Source organism: Vombatus ursinus, unplaced genomic scaffold (genome assembly GCF_900497805.2).
Source record: "Vombatus ursinus unplaced genomic scaffold, bare-nosed wombat genome assembly UNPS02014817.1, whole genome shotgun sequence".
In the NCBI taxonomy this organism is placed as follows: Eukaryota; Metazoa; Chordata; class Mammalia; order Diprotodontia; family Vombatidae; genus Vombatus; species Vombatus ursinus.
The window spans coordinates 7,008,759-7,032,131 of NW_020954595.1; the positions used below are offsets into that span (position 1 = coordinate 7,008,759).

At 42.6% G+C, this 23,373-nt stretch overlaps 1 protein-coding gene across 1 annotated transcript in view; it reads left to right on the forward strand.

Annotated features, from left to right (window-relative positions):
• Nucleotides 1-23,373, forward strand: part of POU6F2 (POU class 6 homeobox 2) — a 394,263-nt gene that overhangs the window by 279,280 nt on the left and 91,610 nt on the right. The window lies entirely within an intron of this gene.

The window sequence follows — 23,373 nt, forward strand, 5'->3', positions numbered from 1 at the left end:
AACCTTAGTCTGTCTGGCCCCCACGACAGAACCAGCAGCAATGACTGGAGATTGACCGCCCAGATTCAGACTCAACCTCAGGAAAATTTTCCTAATGATAAAGAGTAGTCCCAGAGGAACAGGACTACCACAGGAGATAGTGGGGTTCTCTCAAAGGAGTCGACCGGCAGAGGCTGGCTGCCCATTGGTCAACTGTCTAATAGAAAGGAGAGTAAAGGGAACAAACATTAAGTGCCTGCTATGTACCAGGCACTGTGCTAAATGCTTTACAAATATTAACTTGTTACATCCTGAGAGGTGGGTGCTATTTATTACTCCCATTTTACAGATGAGGAAACTGAGGCAGACAGAGGTGAAATGATTTGCCCAGGATCACACAGTTAGTATGTATTTAAGGTCACATTTGAATTCAGGTCTGACTCCAGACTTAGCACCCTATCCACTGTACCACCTGCCCGCCATAGAGATTCGTACTGAGTTCAACTAGGTGACCTGTGAGGTTCCCTTGAATTTTACATTTATATGATTTTTCTGGGAAGTCATACATTTCTACCTGTATCAGCAAAACCTCACAGCTGTAAGAAATGGACTACCCAATGCAAACTGAAGGAGAATAATTTTTTTCTGGCACTTTTCCCACAATATATGAGAAAGACAAAAAAAAAAAGATACCAGAGCCAAGGATAACAATCAGGGCACTGGAAAAGTGAGGGGGCCTCATTTTAGTTCTCTGCCCCAGATGTCCTTAAGCCACTGACCTCACCTCTCCCTGCCTTGGTTTCCCTTGTACTTGAAGGCAGATAGTCAAATTTTCTACCTTCCTGCCTGCCTCGTGGGGCTATTATAGTCAGTCCTCTGTAGTCTTCTCACCTACTTGGGACTGGTGGCCTCTACCTGGTCTCACACCCTTAAGCGAATGGGGCCAGAAGGGAAAAGGGCCACCTCCTGTTTCATAGACTGAATAAATAATTGTCTAATGCTGATGGCATTGATAAATTACATCTGTCTGGGGCTGTTTTCCAAGAACTCAGTGAATTCATTAGAAAACCTAGAATGAAGCAGAGGAATGACTGACTTCAGATCCCAATTCTTAGTAGTTGTAAAGAAGAATGACGAATATCGACTAAGCACCCACTCCATGCATTACGTTGTTAGAGGCTGGGATATTTGCATATACTTCAGCAGAGTCGAGGTCTCATCCAGAACAAAATGAGGACTCCCTCGAGCTGGGCACATTGCAGCCCATCTCTGCTTTATCCTGTAAGACTCTTGCCCTCCCACAAATTAAGGCCTCTCAGAAATCCTCCCCCAGGGGTCCATCCACTGTGCTGAGGACTTTCCCCTACGGGTCTTGACATTGAATGGATGCCAATGAAGCATCCATCTGATTGTTGCCTGTTCCTTGTTCTCACAGTCTGACTGACTCACCTTCCTTCCCAGCCATACATCTTCTGGATGACATTCCTTATAACAGCTAGCATTTATATAGGGCAGCTACGTGGTACAGTGGATACAGTGCTGGGCCTAGAAGTTAGGAAGGCTCATCTTCCTGAGTTCAAGTCCAGCCTCAGATACTTCCCAGTTGTGTGACCGTGAGCAAGTCGCTTCACCCTGCTGCCTCTGTTTTCTCATCTGTAAAATGAAGTGGAGGAGGAAATGGCAAATCATTCCAGTGTCTTTGCCAAGAAAACCCCAAATAGGCTCACTAAGAGTTGAATACAACTGAAAAACAACTATAGGGCTTCAAAGTTTAAAAAGCCCTTTACATATGTTTTATTATTTTATCTTCACCAGCATCCTATGATGTAGAAGCCATTATTCCTATTTTACAGATGAGGAAACTGAGGCTGAAACGGATTAAACAACTTTCACAGCTGATTGATGTCTGAAGCAAGACTCAGACCTAGGTCTACCTGACTCTAAGTTAAAATCTCCAACTACTGTGCCACCTGGCTGCCTCTTTATGCCACTTTTGTCATGCCAGTCTTGGTTGGTAATACACTGCAGCCTATTTAAGGCCACCATTTACCTCTCCATAGGCCATAGGCAACCTTTAGCTTTCATTATATGGGGACTATGAAGTCCCCTTATTCTAATGATGAAGAGATAAGAATTAAACTTCAAGAAATGTTTAGGATAGATCTACCAAATGGAAAGCATTGTGCCAGAGATACAGGGTAAAAATTGTGAAATTCCTGCCCTCAAGAGGCTTGTATTCCCTAGAGGAATATAGTATATCAACAACAAAAAAGTAAAAACAAGGTAATTTAAGCAAAGAGAAAGCACTAATCATTTCAGGGTGGGGGAAAATCAAGAAAGATTTCCTGTAGGAAGTGATACCTAAACTGAAGCCTGTCAGAAGATAAAGAATGTGAAAGGTGAAAGTAAGGATAAAGAGTGAATTCTAGGCATGGAGAGCAGCCTGTGCACATTTGCTGAACTCAAGAGATTTATAGCTAGGTAACTCGGTGAATAGAGTGCCCACCTGAGGTCAGGAGAACTGAGTTCAAATCTGACCTTAGACACTAGCTTTGTGACCCTGGGCAAGTCACATCACCTCTGTGTGCCTCAGTTTACTCAACTGTAAAATGGGTATAATCATAGCACCACCTCCTAGGATTATTGTGAGGATCAAATGAGATAATGTGTGTAAAGCATAAAGTGCTTAATAAATGCCTGTTCCCTTTCCCTTCTCTCCCTCTCCCCCCTACATTCCAGTTGGGGCATAAGACATATACACAGACTCACATACAAGTTAGAATGGGACAAGATCAAGACATAGATTAAGACACATCATTAAGACATTAAGAAAGGAAGGGAAAGACGGAGGATTCTTTCCCTTCTTGGTCATGATTTTCCAGCTGTCCTTTTGATTTCATGAGATTTCCCTGAATCTCAGGTTTCTTGTGAGAAATAGAAAATTCCTGTTAGAATGGGGAGCTGGGAAGCTTGGCGGGAATCAGGGTTTTCTTTATGAGAACAGCTGAAGCCCTATATTTATCCTGCCCCACCTGGCTCTGTATTTGATCTCTTGCAAGGCTCTTTTTCCTGGGCCAGAGGCAGACTAGGCAGAGGGCTGGGAGGTTTTCAGTGACTCAGGGTCACAAATCCCTAGTTTGAAAGCTGGACAAGATCATCCAGTCCAATTCTCTCATTTTATAGACAAGGAAATTAGGGCCCAGAAAGAGAAAGTCACTTCTAGGCCTCACTGGAAGGCATCCTGAAGATTGAAAAGCATCCAATACAACAAGCAAGTAGTTACCAGACCTTTGCTGCATGCCAGGCACTGAGCTGAGTATGAACCAGGAAGATAAAGACAGAAAGGGAAAACAGCTCCTTCCCTCAAAAAACTTAGAGTCTACTGGATGAAAACTGCCTGTGCACAGTGTGGTAAATTAAATTATGTGTATACATACATACATACACATGCACAATACATATACTTGCACACATATATAGATATACTATATTTACACTATATTTACAAACATATACATATTTATATACATATATGTATATGAAAGTTTAGTAACCTAAAACTGCTCTAAGACTTTTGGAGAAACCTTGTGTGGAGAGAGACAGAGAGAGAAAGATAAGTGATGGATAGATGACAGATGCGTAAATAAATGATAGATGGATAGAGGGATGGAGATAGAAGATAGATAGATAGATAGATAGATAGATAGATAGATAGATAGATAGATAGATAGATAGATAGATGGAGAGATAGAAAGACCGAGAGATAGATAGATAGTAAATATGAAGTATTTACTATAATGCAATTTCCAGGGGAAGCACTAAACATCGGAGGATCAGAAAAAGCTTGGTATAGAAGGTAGCATTTGAACTGAGTCTTGAAGAGGTGGGGAGATGCCAAGAGGTGGAGATACAGAGGAAGTGAATTCCGGTCATGGAGTCATGGCCTATGCAAAGTTTGTTGCTCTACAAAATCTTATTAAAAGCTTCATAATGCAATAATAGGGACAGACAACACTCATTGGGATATCAGGGAGTCGCCTATTAAAAAGAAAGATGAAAAGAAAAAGTACTAGGTCCACATCTGCTTACCAAGGCCAAAGAGCTATTTGAAACATATTTGTTTGAGTGAGGACGTGCACTTATTCGTTACTTATTCTATGTTATTTTATGAAGAGATCTATAGTTTGCGTGTGTGTGTGTGTTTCTGTGTACACGTATGTGTGAGTTTAAACCCCTTTTCAGAAGTACTGCAAACAGAGATTATCTAAAGTGTTCACTTGCAGGGTCTCTTTGCTGGTCCAGGGAAATTCAGGGAAGTGTGAGCCTGGTGGGAAAGGCCAGGAAGCCATTGGGCGGCATTCTGTTCTCTCTTTCCTTTCTCTCTCGGACCGCGGCTGTTCTGAGAGAATGACTAAGCAGGGCCAGCGATTAGGAAATTTGCCTAAGTGCTAACGGTTTGGGCCTGAGCCGGAGGACCCCCTCCCCCGCCCCCATCTCGCCTGGAAGTTGATTGACTGGTGCCTCGGGCCTCCGCACTTGACGCTGGGATTTGACTAGGAAATTGTGCCAAGTCTTTTCCTCAGAAATTTATCTTAATTAGATCGGAAGGGCCTGCCACAGCAGACTAGTCACACCGATTAAAATGAAAAACAGGAGAAATTACGGATCAAATTAATCATAATGGCGGGTTACAGCTGTAGGGCTGATGTAATTTGCCACTCCAGTGAGTTACATCGGCCCAGGCAGGGCAGGAGCGGCCAGCTCCAGGCGGCCCAGCACTGGCTGATTCCATTCATTCCCGGCTTAGGTTGACCCCGCTGCTGCAACTGGAAACAAATACGGCCCCCCGAAAAAGAAAGGCTTTTTTTCTGTTTTTGCTCCAGCCAAGTCATCACATCACAACGCACAGCTTTCAAAGCTGAGCCGGCAGCTGGGAGTTTGGGGTGAATTTTTATTATTTGTTTGTTCTTTGCTTAACCTCCTGGTATTTTTGGCTGGAGCTGACCTAACGATTTGTGCCATGCCGGGTGGGAATTGAAAGGTCAGAGGACGAGACCTTTAGTTCCAAGCAAAGGCGGAAGGAGGGGAGGGGGCCTTTAGAGGAATCCTCCTGCCAACCTGCCCCCTCAAACGAGAGGTCGCAAGACAGGAGCGAGAAAACTGCTGTTGGGAGCCGAGAGGGCAGCTTGGGTGCCCCCTCCTACGGGAAGCCTTTCCAGATTCCCCCTGGGGACCAGACAGCAGCAGTCGGAGAAAGGAAGGTCAAGTTCCTTGAAGGCTGGGCCTGTTTTCGTTATTATCGTTGTATTCCTTGCGCCTAGCAGGGTGCTCGCCCATCATGAAATCTTGTTTAATTGAATGGAATTGAGGCCAATTAAACAGAAGTGAGAGGAACTGTAGCTAGTTGTAGTGGTAGCGGCTAGCTCTATTTCTACTGCACGGTGACCATATCGCTCCCCGGGGATAAACTCCGCAGGCTCCCTGTTATCCCTAGAATCAAATAGAAATTCCTTAGAATAAAATTGGTAAGCTTTTTTATTAAGCACCGCGCGGGTGACCGCAAAAGAGGCACAGTGCCTGCCCAGAGGGAGCTTGTAATCCAATGGGAGAGCTCTCATCTAAAGCTTCCCAACCTGCCTCCCACCTGCCTTGCTAGGCGGATTGTCTTCATTCTCTTTCAAGGACATAAAGTCCAGCTTCCTTAAGTGTTCCTCACACACAACCTTCCACCTTCCAAGTCTGTGCATTGCTACAGTCCGCCTCCAATGCGTGCTTTCATCCCTTCTCACATCTGTCCCTTAGAATCCTGAGTTTCCCTCAAAGCTCAGCTTCCCAGTCTCCCCCGAGACCAGCGCCTCCCCGTACTAAGTCATCTTGTCTTTATAGTGTGTGTATTTTGCATAGGCTTATAAGAGGACGTGTTGCCTCCTTCCTCCATCTCATAAAATGAAAGCCCCTTGAAGTTCAGGACAGATTTATTTATTTATTTATTTGTTTGTTTGTATCCTCAGGGCTTAGAACAGAGCCTGATTATTAAATAGAGCAGTAGACTTGGAGTCAGAATATCAAAGGTTCAAATCTTACTTACTAGGGTTCTGACCCTAGGCAAGCCACTCTCTGAGCCTCAGTTTCTTCAGCTGTAAAATGAGAACAATGATAGCACTGACTCATAGAGTTCTTGTGAAGAGCAAACAAGACGTCTCTACAATGCTTTGGACTCCTTAAGCACTATATAAATGTCAATTATTATTGTTCATTCTTAAATAAACATGGATTTGGCCACGTCTTCTACCTGAGCATAGACATTACGAAACAGAATGGTACCCATATTTCTCCTAACAACCACGACATACATCTAAACGGGGCTAATCCACTGAAATTGCAGAGAAAGACAGGAATGTAGGCCCCCAATATCCAGATCTGGCAAACTGAGTGCTTCATCTCCTAGTTCCAGGCCCAGTGCCTGGAATGGTCTCCTTCCTCACCTCTGCCTCGGAGAGTTCAGAGAATGAAGTTCAGAACTTCCTTCAAGGCTTGGTTCAGGTGTCAGCTCCTTTCCTCATCACGCTCCCTGATTCCTACCTCAAATTATCCACCATACATGTATTCATCTTTTTACTGGTCACTTCCCCAATAACAGAATAGAAGCATCTTGAGGGCAGGAACAATTTTTTTTTTGTTTTATCTTTGTGTCTGAAGAGCCCAGAACAGGACTTTGCATATAATAGGTGCTTCATTAGTGCTTCTTGGATTGGATTGGATTGGCCTGGTTTGGATCGGATTAGACTAGATTGGGCTAGGTTGGGTTGGTCTGTACTAGATTAGGTTGGGTTGAGTTGGATTGGATTGGAAATCCCCCAGGATTAAATTTTAAAGCAGACCCTTCTCCTTGTAAAGGAAGAAAGTGGAAAGAACCCACCTTTGCAGAGAGGGGTTATGAAGGGGCTGGCTAACTGGACTGCTCAGGGGAAAACAGGTAGGAAGGTCATGGGGGTGGGACTCTTGTTCTCAACCAACCAAACATTAATCTCAGATCCAACCACGCAACAGGCAGAGAATCCCCTTCATTGGACCATCTGACACCTGTAATGCATTGGGCCTGGTTCTGTATTTCTACCCCTTCCCATATCTCAGAGACTTTATCCTCTTCACCCACCCTACCTCCCCAGAGTGTATTTCAAATCAGTATCCCCCCCTCTCCAGCTAGTATGAAGACAAGCCCCAGCTAAGAAGTAGAAATCACCTGGGCACTAGAAAGCACAGACCCATCTTAGAAAGTCACAATCCATCCATCTTAGTGAGAGCTGCACATATAAATTAAAGTACATTCTGTACACTGGCCTACGTTGTATCTTTACCAATCAAGCATTGCAGGTGACATAACCGTAACCAGGACAGGGCAACTGGGCTTTGTTCCTAGGCACTGGAGTTTAGAGGATCCAAAAATTTCCAAGAGTACATTTAAAAGATTGTGGAATTTACAGACTGGTCGTATTTACATTTTGATGGCACTTTTCCCCTTAAGTAATACAGAAACTAGTTAGAAAGAATTAGTCAAGCTAGGGAGTTCCCAAGAGGCACACATTCTCCCCTGAGCTCTCCATCCCAGCCCCACCCTATGCCATCCTAAAAATGGCTACATGATTTCCCAGGATATATGTCTGTTCCTGTTCAGGGCCTCTTCCATCAAGGGGTTTGTTTTATTCAGCCCCAGAGGGAGAACTAATCCACTTATGCAGGTGTCACATAAGGAAAAGTTTCCTCACAATGTGGTGCCCCGAAGTGGAATGAGCTGCCTCAGCACCAGCTCTCTAACTACTACTCTTCTTCTGGGCGCCTAGGTGACATGATCATTAGGATGTCAACTAATTATTAGTGTGATGTATAGAGTGTCAGGAAGTGGCAATGGGGAAGACTTGTCTGAATCTTGTCTCAGACACTCACAAGTGGTGTGACCCTGGGAAAGTCACTTAACCTCCCTGGGAAGTGCCAATGGCCTCATCTATAAAATAGGAAGATTCACCTCAATGGCCTGTAAGACACCTTCAAGCCCTAGTTATCAGTGACGTTCCTTGTGTTCATATGAAGAAGCCTAGTAGAGAAGACAGAAAGCCGAGAGTCAGGAAGACCTGGATTTTAAGTTCTACTTTGGGCACCTCCATTACACAATTTCCCAATGGCCCCGAACAACCCTTTAAGCCTAGTTACTGACAGGTCACTGACCATCATTGGTAGAGGGAGTTTGAATACTGGGAATTTCCCACACGGATCAGGTCACAGATTTGGACCACCCTTCCTCCACACAAAAAATATCATATATGTGTATACACAAATTCACATCCATAAGATGAATACCACCTGTGTATATATAGGGATTACTGCCCAAACATACACGCATACATGTATACATAGAAGTATGGATGCATGGCCATTTCTGTTACACATGTGGGTATTTGACATTTTTCTTAACATTTTTGGTACTTTTCAGATTTGTTTCTAGCACATATCCTTCCTTTTCTACACCTTCAGGACATTTCATTCAATTCAATTAATTCAATTCAACATACCTTGGCTAAGCACTCACTCTGTACCAGGCACTGCGCCCGGCACTGTGCCCAGCACTGGTAATACAAAAATGAAAACAAAACAGTCTCTGCTCTCAAGGAACTTATTTTCTACTGTGTGTACCTGCATAAAATAAGTCCATTAGAAGGAAACTGAGGAGGGAAAGAGAATACCAAAGGGGTAGGGGAGAGAAGGCCCCATGGAGGAATAGCACCTGAGCTGAGGGGAGGTGGGAAGAAAGTGCATTCCAGTCAAGAGAATTGGCTTCTGAAAAGGCACAGCAGGGACAGATGGAGAATCAAGTGTAGGGAATGGCCATTAGTCCAGTGTGTCTGAAATGCAGAGTGACTGAAGAGGAGTATTGGTGAAAGAAGACTAGATAGGTGGGTAAAAGTAAGATTGGGGAGGGCCTTAAATGCCATCATCCTTGTCATCATCATCAACATCATCATGTTTTTATAAATCACTTTCAGGTTTGCAAAACACTTAATGCAAACAGTTCATCTGATCTTCACAGCACTGAGACATTGCTGTTATTAGTATCCCCATTTTACAAATGAGGAAACTAAGGCCCACAAAGGTTAATAGACTTGTTCAGGCTCACACAATGAGTCTCTGAGGCAAAATTCAGGAGTCTTCCCAACTGCAGGTCTAGCACTCTATCCACTATATCACCTAGCTTCAAGGATAAGAAGCTTGTCTTTTGTCCTATGGGGAGATAGAAGGGAAGGAGGGCAACTGGGTGGTATAGTGGATAGAGTCCCAGGCCTGGCGTCATAAAATCTCATCTTCCTGAGTTCAAATCCAGCCTCAGATACTTAGTAGTTGTGTGACCCTGGGCAAGTCACTTAACCCTCTTGACCTCAGCTTCTTCATCTGTAAAATGAGCTGGAGAAGGCAATGGCAAACCCCTCCAGCATCTCTGCCAAGTAGACTCCAAATGGAGTCACAAAGAGTCAGACATGACTGAAAAATGACTGAACAAAACATAGAGGGGAGCTGCTTTGAGCAGGCGAGAGACATGGCCAGGCCATCCATTACATGTGTTTCCATCTCTTTACTTTTCATATTCCAGAGGACCAGTTGCCTATAACATCAGGTCGATGCAGAAGGACCTTCCTTGCACATAGCTGCCAGGCATCATTCCTCCTTAGTGACTTAGGTTCCCAGCCCCATCATTACATATTCCCAGTAAGATGGGCCCCATCTCAGACTTTAAGCAGGGAGTTCTAAACTTGGAGTTTATGGACATTAAAAAAAATTACTTTGATTACTGTATTTCAATGTAATTGGTCTCTTTCATAACCCTATGGATTTTGTTTTCTGCATTTAAAAACATGGTTCTGAGACAAGGTCCCTAGATGCCTTTCCCAGATTGCTGCCAGAGGAGTCTATGACACATACAGAAAGGTTCAAAACCCTTGCCCTAAAGGGATTTGACAAAAATAATAACTTCTACTTATGTGATGCCCTAAAAATTTCAAAGTACTTATCATACATTATCTCCCTTTAGACTCACGATAGCCCTGTGAGGGAGATGCTACACATGCAGTCATCTTCATCATGCCCATTTTATAGATGAGAAAACTGACTCTCAGAGAGGTTAAGTGGCTTGTCCACCATCATTCAGCTAGTAAGTGGCAGAGACAGGATTTGAACCCAGGTCTTCCCAGGTACAGGTCCTGCACTCTTTCCAGGCTACCAGCTGACTCTCCAAAGGGTGTCTGAGCTTCTCCCCACAAGTCAAAAGGTTCTGTGCATCTAACTTCCTGCTTTTCCACTTACCCGGCAGTATGGATCACCAACAGTGTCTTGAACGGCAGTCTTTAAAAGTATTGCCTTCTACCCAAATCATAAGGCCCACTTGCCCTTTTGAAAGCAAGATGTATTTCAAGATAAGCTTTGAAAATCCCACCCTTCATCTGCATGAACCACCTGCAGGGCTGACCTAGCCACTCCCTCTAAGTCTCTCCATCTGCCAATAGCTTTATCACAAATACTTGAGATCTAACATAAAAGGACAAGAGAAATTCCACTACAGCGAGCCCCAACTTGACAGTGTCAAGTACATTTATATTGAATATATCTGTGTGTAATATACATATATGTGCAAGGTATGCACATGTAATGACATAAGAACACTAGTCAGCATTTATATATGGCGCTTTAAGATTTGCATGTGATAGTTCTTTGATCATCACAACAACCCTGGGAGAGAGGTGCTATATTATCCCCATTTTACAGATGAGGAAACTGAGGCTGAGAAATGTTGAGTGACTTGCCCAGGGTCACACAGCTAGCAGATGTCTGGGGTTGCATTTGAACTCAGGGGATTTCCTCACTCCATGTCCAGCCCTCTATTCCAATGCTGCCAACAGGCACAAACAGGGCCCATTCCACTGCTCTAGAGGGCTGCCCTAGAAGCTAGTGGTGATCCTGTCACCCAGGCTAGTCTTCTTCAGGGACTCAGTTGTACCTGCTTTTAAATTTCCACCTTTTAAGTATAGACTGTCAGTCTATACTGTAAGTCAAGGGCAGCAGCTCTCCAGAGATGCCCTGGGGGAGCTCAGTTCAAACCTAACTCCAACGTCTTACAGGGTAGGTCCTTACTAGATATCTGTTGGATTGAATTGAATTGAATTAAAGAGACCCGCTCAGACTTTTGTGGGCAGCCCCACAGATGGAGGGCTGGTCAGTTCATTAACTAGGCCATTTTAGTTTTCACAGCTTTACCAATTTAATGACAAAACAAACATATTCCAAACACTCTTCATTCTCTTTACCTGGCATTTCCTCAGAAGAGGTGCTTTAGCCTCTATGGACAAGAACTGGGTAGGAAAAAATTCCTTGAATGGAGAATAACGAGGTATTTTGCTTCTGTTCAGAGGCTCAGACTATGTGGAAACAAACTAAATCAAGTAAGATGAAATTTGATGAGGCACTGCACCACCTATCTCCCTGCCTCAGCAACTTTCATCTTAGTTCATTTGTTTTTGTTTTTGTTTTTCATTTAACCGCTCTGGCCTTTAGCTTCCTCATTTTTTAAATGAGATGTTTAGGCTAAATGCTATCAAAGACCTCTTAATGAGATAGCCAGGTGTCACAGTGGATAGAGTGCTGAACCTGGAGTCAGGAAGACCTGAGTTTGAATCCAGACTCAGATACTTACTAGCTGTGTGACCCTGAACAAGTCACTTCATCTCTGCCTGATTTAGCTTCCTCCTCTGTAAAACAGGAATAATAATAACACCTTCCTCCCAGGATTGTTGTGAGGATCAAATGAAATAATCATTGTAAAGTGCTTAGCACAGTGTCTGGTGCAAAGTAGGTGCCTAATAAATGCTTATTTCTTTCTTTTCTCTCTATTCTTAAGAAGTCCAGTTTTAGGAAATTATTGTAAGCACAGAGTGTGACCTTTATCCCTGGACTCTGACTTTTTTTATGGAACCACATAGGAAAATGGACCCATGGAGATGTGTCGCTGAAGCAAAGCTGGGTCTGAACCCAAGAAGAAAGTTGGAGGGATGAGTACTCAAAGCTGCTGTGTAGGTGTGGTGAAATCCCTGCCTGCCGTGGATCAGGGCCTTGTCAGATGTTCTAATGAAAGGGTTCCCAAAAGTTAATTTTACTCCTCATAATACAATAACCAAATTTACTTTAACACTTGAAAAAGCCCATCCATACGAAAGAGAATCAGTTGCTTAATCCTAAAATTAAAGGTTATTGCATGCAAGAGAAAATAATTACATGCTCAAAGTATGGAAAGGAGGAAACTTTTAAAAAAAAATATGTAGGTATTTGTATAATTAAAGACTAATCAAGCATGAAGGGCTGCTGACTAAACCAGAAAATGAGATTGTTGGCAAGCAATATTGTAATGTAAATGCCATTTTTGTTTAACTACTAAAAAGCTGGAGGAATGATCTCTTGAACAGATTAAAAGCAAACAGCATTGATGATAAATATTTATCAGATTTCAAATGCAACACGAAGACTTTTATATTTTACATGCAAGATGTATTTGCATTGAAGTATTCAACCACTTCTCAAGGAGTGGGTGACATCCTTATTTAAAACTGCATTTTCAGATATTGTCTACTCAATGTTAAAATGCATGTGAATTATCAGGCAAAGAAAAAGGCCTCTTGGAGGGCATGGAGCCCCCCAGTACAGCTATCTTTTAATTGGGACTCAGTCACATTAAGTGCACTCATTAAATACTTTAAAGTTTGAAGGGGGGGAAACTAATGCTCATGTTTATAGACCCATAATACTTTAGCAATGACAATTATAATATCTGTTGAATTAATGAGCGAAAGAATTTTTGTCATATATTTATGACTATATGTATACATAGAGAGGGAGCATAGAATAATGCCTTCAGAGTTAGGAAGTTCCCAGTCTGCCTCTGGCTCATACGAGCTAGGTGGCTGTGGGCAAGTGACTTAATTTCTTAGTACTTTAGGCAACTCTCTTAGACCATAAGTTGTAGGGAGGGTGCCAACCTGAACTGGGAGAATTTTCCTCATGGGGAGTTCTTTATCTATATCTCTGAAATTGTTAAGTCCAGTCCAGAAATGCATATATTAAACCGCATGTGAATTATCAACCAGAAAAGAGGGCCTCTGACATGAAGCCCTGATGCAGTTGTCTTCTTACTGTAGTTCACTCATATTAAATAGATCTCAAGTATTTCCAAGGTTGAAAAGTTTTCTAAATGCTTACATTTAGAGGTCCACGTTGCCTTGCACATAGGAGGCACCCCAAATTCTGTTTGGCTGGATTTGGATGGATGAGTGAAAAGTCCACAGAGCAGTCACTTTAGTTACTGCAAGAAACATAATCATACAGACATGGAAGGTAGGATTTCTTAGAATTTTCAAAGGAAAGGAAGGGGCCCTTAGAAGTCATAAAGTATAATCCCTTTATTTTAGAGAAAGGGAGAACAAGATCCAGAAAGGAAAAAAAGTGACTTCCCCCGAGTGACATAGGGAGGCAGTGACGGAGGCGAAATTTGAACCCAGGGCTTTTAGTTCTATCACCCTTTCCACAGTGACATATTGTCTCATTTTGAGATTGTACTACATGCATGAACAACCCTGTCCATTGTTACGTTGTTACATTGGACTATGTTCTTTTTTGTTACATGGGACTGTATCGTTCATTGTTACATTGTCATAGATATAGACTGAGTTGTTAATTGTCACATTGTTACAGCTGTAACAGGGCCTATTCATTTTTTCATTGTTACAACTATAACATTACTGTTCATTGTTACACTGTTACACATTACGGACTATATTGTTCATTATTACATTGTTTTCCAACTATGGGGTGGTTTTGTTTGCTTGTGTGTGTGTGTGTGTGTGTGTGTGTTTGTCTTATCCTGAGCGTTCTTAGCTCATCAGAGAGCTGAGATGAGGTTCCTTCCTTTTCTTAACCTGTGTGAATTCAAAAATTCACCTGGCGAGGGAATACTGGCTGTAATGAAGTAACTAAGATGAGCCTAGCAGGGCCCTGGTGTGAAGCTCCCTTCTTTGTTTCTTCCTCCTCGTTGGCATTCTGCCTATTTTAGCGGGCAAATCCTACCGTTATTTAAGGAGAGCTCTGAAGCACCCAGATCTCTGTCTCTACTTCCCCCGATAGTGAAACAGCAGGTTATAGTGGAAAGAACATTGGATTTGGAGTGCAAGAACTTGGGCTCAAATCTATCCCCTCTCACTTACTGCTTACGTTCTCCTCACTCCCCTCCTCTCCTGCCAAGTCACTCCCTCTCTCAGCCGTACTTTTCCGCTCAGTGAAATAAGGCAGTTGGATGAGATTATTTATGAGGCTCCTTCTAGATCTGTATCTCTGATCCTAAGAGTGTTTATAAACATGGTGTGTGTTCAATTATTTTCCCTCTTTTCCTATCAACACAAAGTAACCACGTGGTACAGTGGAAAGACTGCTAATTTGGGAGTCAAGAGTACCTAAATTTGGGTATTCATACGGTCACTTCCTGCCTGGATGGCCCTGACCAAATCTCTTCCTACTTTAGGACTTGGTTTCATTTTCTCTAATTCTAGAAAGGGATTAAACCAGATTCATTCACTTGTTCATTCATGTACCTGCTAGGTGAGAGGCACTGCCGAGCCACCTGGCCTTCGAGGAAACTGAATTCTATTAAGGCAAGGTCTCTCTTAACTCTAAATCCCATGTAAATTGGAGTCTTTTCTACCCAAATACTGTTAAAAAGCACCCCTCTCTTTGCAGTTTCCTCAAAACTGACTATTCAGTGAAATGAAAAGAGATCCAGGTACTGGTTTCACTTCTCACTTTCCCCCTTACTACTGGTGTGACTTTGGGCAACTCACTCAGCTTGGATAACTTCTCAAGTCTTTTCCAGCTCAGGATCTAGGCTTCTATCATGGTGGTGGGCTTTGGGGAGGAATCAGAGAACCCATCCGTGCTCAAAGTAACAAAAAAAAAGTTCCTTTTGGCTTGTTTTTTTCTAAATCATAAATCAATCCCTTTTTGTTCCCTATTTCTTTTGATGATGATATTAATCTATGTTGTTCCACACCCGCCCACCCCCAAAGCAGGAGCCCAGAGGCCTATTTAAAGGCACTTGGGGGTTCCAGAAGCAGATCACAGAGTGACAACTTGTCAGATTGAGAATCTTGATTTAATTCATTTTCCCCCTAATGTAATCACAGCATGCACCTATTTTCTAAAGATTACCAAGCATGTCAGTAACTGTCAGAAGAAGGGAGGGGGGGAAACATTTTAAAGTTTGTTTTTTTCTTTGAGGGTAACTTCTTTAAGTTCCTGCGAATAACAACAAAAGATATGTTTTTCTCACCACTTAGGAACAATCTGGAAACTCAGAAGTAGGGAAATGTTAAATCCCTAACCTTAGAGAATAGATTTCTTGAAGGGCTTTAGCCCTGGCTTCTTCAAGAGGTATCAAGGCACAAGAGCTTATTTTCAAGAGATGTGTTCAGAGCACGTGGTGGGGTGGAGTCAGCAGGAAGAGAGTGAGCTTAGAATGGAGAAACTAACCAGCCCATCATCACAGTGGTCACCTAGCCTTCCTGTGCAAATAGCGGGGGCTAGCTTTGGAGTCCCTCTTCCTCAGCCAACTGTTCCAGGGTAATCCAAACCTCTCCCTCATCCCATCATCCTGAATAGAAAACTGATTTAGCAGTGAATTCATTCCAAATTATAATCAAGATTTGAATTGCTTGAAAAACACTTTCCAACCCAAATGCACCTTGGTTTTTCATTCGTGACCAAATTTCAAGCATCATGCACTTAGGCAATGCTTTCTTATTTCCTATTTAAAGTGATCAATAATGGGTAAAAAGGAAATATGCAAATGGGTATGCCTGTGGGACATGAGGGATGAGGGAAATGAGACATGGCCCACTGGAATCTGCCTGGCAGTTAGACAGCTCCTGTTCCCAGACCCATTACAGAATGGGTGCCTCCAGTGAAACCAACTCAGATCTCATCACCCATCCATCAGAGGACTGTTTAAAGTTTTACCGTTCAATTTATGGCACAATTTTTATCTTTTAGTTAATTAGTTTGACCATGTTATATAACAGTGACAACACATTTCAATCCAATTTAAGAGGCAGCATGGTACTAGTTTTCAAAGTGTGGTTAAGAGATCCCTTGAATTCTTCAAACACTTTGTGGGGGTAGGTGCAAGGTCCAAATTGTTTTCATAACAATACCAAGATATTTTGATTTCCAATACAGTATCAATAGATATAACCCACATAAACTAAAACTCTTTGGAGAGTCCTCCATCATTTTTAAGAGTATAAAGGGGTCCTGAGACCACAAAGTTTGAGAACTATTGGTGTAGTGGATAGGAAGACAACCTTGGGGCTAGGAAGACCTGGGTTCAAGTCCTACCCCTGATCCATACATGTGACCATGGGCAAGCCACTTAACTTCTCAGTGCCTGAAGTGCCAGCCTGTAGGGAGTTTCTTCATCTAAGACTTCCATGTCTGAATGAAATTATGGTCTCATGCCCATCCCTATACAATGAGAGTAAAGAAAGAGAGAAGTGGGGTTTTTATTTATTACAAATCACTTTATATCTATTATCTCACTTGATCATGATAAGAATCCTGTGAGATCATAAGGGTGAGCATTCTTGTCTCCCATTCTGCATATTAGGAAACTGAGTCTCAGAGAGACTGAGCGACTTCTTCTGCTCCCCAAGTTCAAGGCTCTTTCCATCATTCCACACTCCCAGGGTCCCTCCAAGGTTTCAAACCACAGAAGTAGCCATAGTTTTAGACTCTGTTTGTCCCCCTAACGTGAAAATGTTGGTGCATTTAACTTAGAGTAATCTCAAAATATATTTGTCTCCTCGCACCCCATCAGTGAAGATAAATATAGTTTGAAAGTCTGAGAATGTTACTGTGAAAAAAAAAAAAGTCAGTTAAAGAGAGCCTGGCCAAGCCAACGTAAGCTCAATTATATGGAACCTCAGGGAGTGAATGACTGAATAGCCACCATTTTCAGGTACTTTCAGTTTAATCCTTTAAGTGCTGGGGATGGAGGTTAAGTGGAAAGAGTTCTAAAATACTCTATGTACTTTTCTGCCTTCTTAGGCATAGTATATTGGATACACCTTTGCCCTTTCTTGATCACAAGGAGTCATCGTTATAAGCAGCAGCTCTAGTAACACTTTGTAGAAAGCAGGTTAGATATGGCTCCTAATGGAATTCCTCCCTAAACTTGCCTCAGTCTCTTGAAAAAAACATTGCAGATTATACAGATCATAAAGTGATTCACCTTGGGACTCATCTGTCTTTGGGGGGTACAAGGTTTATTGATAACAATGCCTAGGCCACTTCCACCTCCTTCCTTCCCATTCCCTGTCTCCCACACACAGGATAACTTGAGTTTATAAAAATTCTAAAGAAAGCGACCTTTGGCTCTCCAGATACTGGTCCTGTGGAGCAGAGGAAATGGGATGGATATATGCCACATACCCCAGAAAGGAGAATGGAGGAGGTATTTTCCAAGGGAAATCAGAGTAGCATTCTGTGGACCCCTGAGCAGAAGTCATAATTCCACAAAGCTGACTCTGGAGATAATCTAGATCTAGGAAATAAAGAGCATTGGCCTAATTTCCTTTTCTCTCCATTTCCCAGTCTCTTCTACATTAACATGTAGTTCATTAACTGCTATTTAACCTGACTGATTTTTAGCCGAACTCAGCCATACAGTTCTCCCTAACACCACTCACAGGTAGCCAGAATACATGGGAGAACAATCCAATTCAACTTGAAAAACATTAATTTCGTATGTGACATGTGCAAGAAAAGAGGCAGTGAGCCTGGCCCAGTGGCCAGAGAGGCCATCTTTGGAGTGAGGAAGATCTAGGCTCAAGACCTCCTCTATCACAACCTGTGTGATCTTGGGCAAGCCACACAATCTCTGAGCTTCACTCCCTACCTGTTAAAGAAAAAAAAAGGAGGGGTCTAGACAATATGGCCTCAAAGGTCCCATCCAATCCTACATCTCTGGTCAGACTGTGACGTTAGCCCGGCGATCATGAGTCTGTTACTTAACTTCTCAAGAGTCCCAGGCCACAGCCTAAATTTGTAAGTTACAACTGTATCTCCCCTCCCCACCTGAGAAATGGCCTCATTCACCCCCTGAGGCCGGCCAACCCAGGACAGTAATCCATGGCCAAGTAACAGGCCAGACCTGAGATGTTGTTTATTTTGGCCTGGGTGGCAGATCCTGAGTGTGGGAAGAGGGGAGGAAAGCAGGGATTGGTGAATTTCTTTACTCACTGTCAAGATGGAAGTGGCATGCCTGATAGTCACTGGAGAGACCTGCCTGCCCATATCTTGAGTCCAGCCAGGAGAGATGGACACAGAAGTCGTGATTTTTCTAGGAGATTGGGAATTGACGTGCTTAGCAAATGAAAGCTCAGCTCTCAGATTTGCATTCATGAAATTTTCCACCTATAATGTCTTTGCTGAATTTCGTCTTCACATTTCTATGAAGAAGAAATGGAGAAATATGTTTATATGCCTGCCCTCCTATGATGCCCATATCCATTGCACCACTCCCCAATACTAGAATAGATCTTGATTCTTAAATCTACCCATTTCAAATAGAACATGAGAGAGTAATTATGGATTCCCCAAATAAAAAGATTTTGCCTTATTGCTTTGATAAAGATTTGCCACCCGTGACCCTTTAAATATTGACCTGAGGCTATAAAAATATCACTCCTTATTGATCACATGGTTATTAAAGTCAGTCAAATGCTGGATTTATATGTCAAACACTTGTAATATTTCCTGTAAATATTAGGGCAAAGGAAGGGGATGATAATGCCATTGTGGGCTGTCACATTCGATTCATACAGCTTTTTGTCACTGAACAATAATGAAATTGTCATCAAGAATTTCATTATTAATGCCAAACATTGCTCCCCAAACTGCCCATTTCTACAGGGATGTGTGGGTCTGTCTATGGCAGAACCATAAGAAGGAATTTTTGTGCCTGTGAAGAGTAGGACAAAGAAGCTGGGGTAAACAGCATAAAACATGTACTGTGCTGCCATGGCCTCTTTAAGGAGAAGAAGGGAACCCAAGCAGTTTGGGGAGGCGGAGGAACTCACCCAGCCAACTCTCTGGGAGTTTCCTTTTTCAGCTCCTGATTCCTGCTGACTAGGTCCTAAGCTCTGCTAAGGGATTTCATGTTACCATCAGTACCCTCAAAATTTGATACCCTGGACAGAGCCCCAGGTACCCATCTTTATTTATGGTTCTAGTACATGGGTACCAATCAACAAACATCTATTAAGCACTTACTGTATGCCAGAGATTGTGCTTTGTATTGGAGATACAAAGACATAGATGAAACACCTGAATGTACATCCTATCAGGGAGAGTGGTGTGTGTGTGCACATGTACATGTATATGTGCATACATATACACAGACTATACAAATACATGCACATATTATGTATAATGTCATATGTATATTACATGTGTTCATGTGTGTGTATTGTATATAGAACACAAATATATATTTATTTTGTTTTGTTTTGAGCAGCCCTGTGACTTCAATTGGAGTAGGGAATTCCTCACTCCAATAACCAAAACAGATTCTGCAATTTACAGTCTCAGAGAGTTCCCTGGGGCATGGAAAGGTTAAGCAATTTGCCCAACATCACACAGCATACAACATATGTACAAAATTGCTCCATGGTAATGGGGAGGAAAGGAGCAGGTCCCTAGCAGCTGGAAGACCAGGAAAGCTTTTGGGCGGGGGGAGGGGGAAGGATTGAGCGCTGAAGAAAGTTTGAGTTTCTAACAAGGGTAAAGTAGAAGAGCATTCCAGGCAGTACCCTGGAGAAGCAGACCTATAACATGCCATGTATATGTAGAAGACAATATTAACCATGTGAAAACTGATACATGAGCCCTAAGTGTGTATAGAGGTGCGGACGGGTGTCTATGCACAACCTATGACTTTTTGTTGTGTCCATGGTAAAACAAGAAAGGTATATCACACACATCCCCTGTAAGTGTGCACACTGGTTTATGTGTCTCACTCCAGTTTATGTGTCTTTGCCAAAGTAAAATCTTCCTGGGCAGGTGCTAACCTATTAGCTGGGTCTGGGGGAAAAAGCAGGGAACTCAGTAAGTCAACAAATATTAATTAAATGTTTAAGGAGCTTCTGACTCCTCCTGCAATAACTATCACCCCAATAGCATTCAGGCATCCTTGGCAGAGAGAGCTGCCCAGACATCCTGAGACCCCCGGCTTCTCCCCAGACATCTGGCCATAACCAAATGCTTTCAAATGAGTAATCGAAAGAAACCTTTTGTCAACCGTCAGGGAGTCTTTCCGGCTGGCCTTCGATTGGAGCCTAAGTGCAGACCTGCCAGCCTCGGGGAGGTATTTGGAAGCATTTCTAATGGCATTTTGATGTACATGCCCAAAATTGATGTCGGAAGGATCATTGTAAAGTCCCAAACAGTGGAATATTGAGGACATTTTCAGGTGGCAGTCAGATTCCGGCTGGGTGAGCCCAGTATATTTTCTCATGTCACACTTGATTAGGTTCACGGGGAAGTGGAGAGAGTAAAAAATTCTCTTATTACCACGGCCCTGCCGTCTCAGCCTCTTTTCCCTGTGAATGCAACATTAGTTTTTGTCCAGAAGTCTAACTGCTTTCTACAGTTTGGGGAATTGTAAAGCAGAAACAATTTCCCCAGCTAGGCTGACCTTCACAGTAATGAGAAATGACTGGAATTTCTCTAACGTTTGGGGAGGGTTGAAAAGGGGGGGTGGGTGGGGACAGAAGGAATATGCTTGTTTTACCTGGTATTCTATTGTGGGCATCTATTTGGCACTCGGGGCCTAATTTTTTTCCATTCAGGAGATTACATGGACTGTTGCGCCATCTGACCCAGCCGTCAGCCTGAGAGTGGGTAGAGAAATGACAGTAATGCACTCGAAACCTTTGGTTATCACAACAGAGATGGCATTTTGTTTCAGCCATTAGATGAATAAATATTTCTTCTCCTGGGGAATGGTTATCTTCATTTACTCTCTGGCTCTTACTCAGGTGATGAGCAATGGTGTCAGGAAATTTAAAATTCATCACAAGGCTAAGCATGTCCTGGCCCCCTCTCTGGTGCCCTTGGAGGATTTGACGGACATGCATTTTCCCAGCATGCCCAGAATTTCCATTGCCCAGCTGCCATCTTACCCAACCAACAGCCCTTCCTTCTGAGCCTTTTCTTCCTGTTCTCCTCTTCATTTACCCTGATAATGAGGCCAATGTTTGGGTTTATTTCCTGGCCATTGCTTTCATCCAGATTTTTTCAAATTTTTATAGTGGTTTTTATGGTCACAAGTGAAGGTCCATATTTAATCCATTTTCTTTCTCCAAGGAAAGCTATTCTTTAATTAGATAAAAGGAAAGGGAAATAACTACTCCTCTACAGTCAGCCTGTAAACCTAAGATGAGATGAGCCTAAAAAGGACATTTAAAATAAAAGCCTGTGTAGTAGATTCCCTGTGCTTACATGGACGGCCAAGTTTGTGTTCATTCTCACATTCTCCCTCCTTGATGAGGGAATACAGAGGCATAATAAGTCCAGGTCTGTGTGGGAATGCCCAACCCCAGCTGTATGTCCTTTGCTCCTTCGTCCCTACCCCTGTGGTTACCTTTCTTAGAAGCTGTGTAGGTCCCAATTAGACCAAAATTTCTGCATAGAGCTCTGGGGAAGCTGCCATTGAGCTGAAGTTAAAATTCCATTTAATTCCATTCAGTAAGCATTTACTTAGCACCTGCTGTGTGCTTGGCATATACCAGGTACCTCTTATCTGTTGTTTGTCCTTCCTTCAGATACAAAGTGAAAGAATCTGCCCTCAACGAGAAGGAACATCAAATTTGGGAGTCTAGAACCCAGACCCCCCATTTCACTTCTGCCTCTAGATAATTGTGTGACCTCCAATGAGTCACTGAACAATGCTGGGTCTCAATTTCTTTATCTTTTAAATGAAATGTTTGGGCTAAATGCTCGCAAAGGCCTCTTTGAGCCCCAAATTTTAAGATTGTACATGGAAGGCATTAATATTTTCACACTCCAAATATCCACAGACACAATTTTAGGAGCCCCAGGTTTCTAGAATAGATACCTAGAGTTTCAAAATGCCATTTCAATACATTTGCTTATCTATAATTGAAATATTTTTAAATGGCCAGACCTGCACTGACACAAGGGACCTTAATCATCTCAGAGTTTGTAAGTCGGGCGCAGAGGAAAGAAGATCCCACTCAAGGGCTCCCCAATATTTTGAACAGCTTAACTTCTTTTGAATTATACTTTAATTGAGTTACATGATTCCACACCCTAAATCCACTGAGAAGCTGAAAGAGTGATTGAGTTCATCCTTCCCCATGGAGAAGCTATTGGTCAATCAAGAATTAAGAGCAATTGATGGAATGAAGTGGTGGAGAAACCCTAGATCAGGGGTCAGTGACCATTCAGGATCTTCATTGAGTCATCCTCATTTGGGGTCTGTATGTCAATGGCACCTTCTCTGCCCTCACCCTGTCTTCAAAAATAATTATGAATTGAGAACTCTCATGTCATCTGGGGCCCAGGGAAATAGACAGATCATTTGCACTGTGGATATGCAAATAGGAATCTAAGGTAGCTGATGAGACATAGAAAAAAATCTCAGGAACCCCGGACTACTCAGATGGTTTAGTGAGGTCTAAGAAGGCAGTTGTGAAAAAACAAGCAAACATACCTGAAGCTTTAAAAGACACTGTCATTTCAGGAAGAAAGGAGGGAGTGAAGAAAATGGCTTCTGGTTCAATTCCAACTCTGGGATTTAGAGAATCATCCATTTAGAACCAGGAAGAATTTTAGAGGTCATTGAGTCCAACACCCCTCATTATACAGTTGAGGAAACTGAGGTCTACAGAGGTAAAGTGACTTGCAAATCACATAGTTTACTGAGTGCTTACTCTATGCCAGGCACTGAACTAGGCTATAGCTTATACAGTGTCAGAATCAGGATTTTCAAGTCAGTGAACCTCTATTTGGCTCAGTTTACTCAGCGGTAAAATGGGGATAATAGCCCCTACTTTAGAGTCACACAGGATGAGTAGATATGCATGAATTGTGATTTGCATGGTAGATCTCATTATCTTATCTTCCCCATGTGGCCCCAAATCCCATCTATCTTCCAACTTCCCTTTATGGTTGGGGCTCCTGACATCCTATCACATTCAGCTCCTCACCCTCCCTCGCACCACATCCATCTAACCA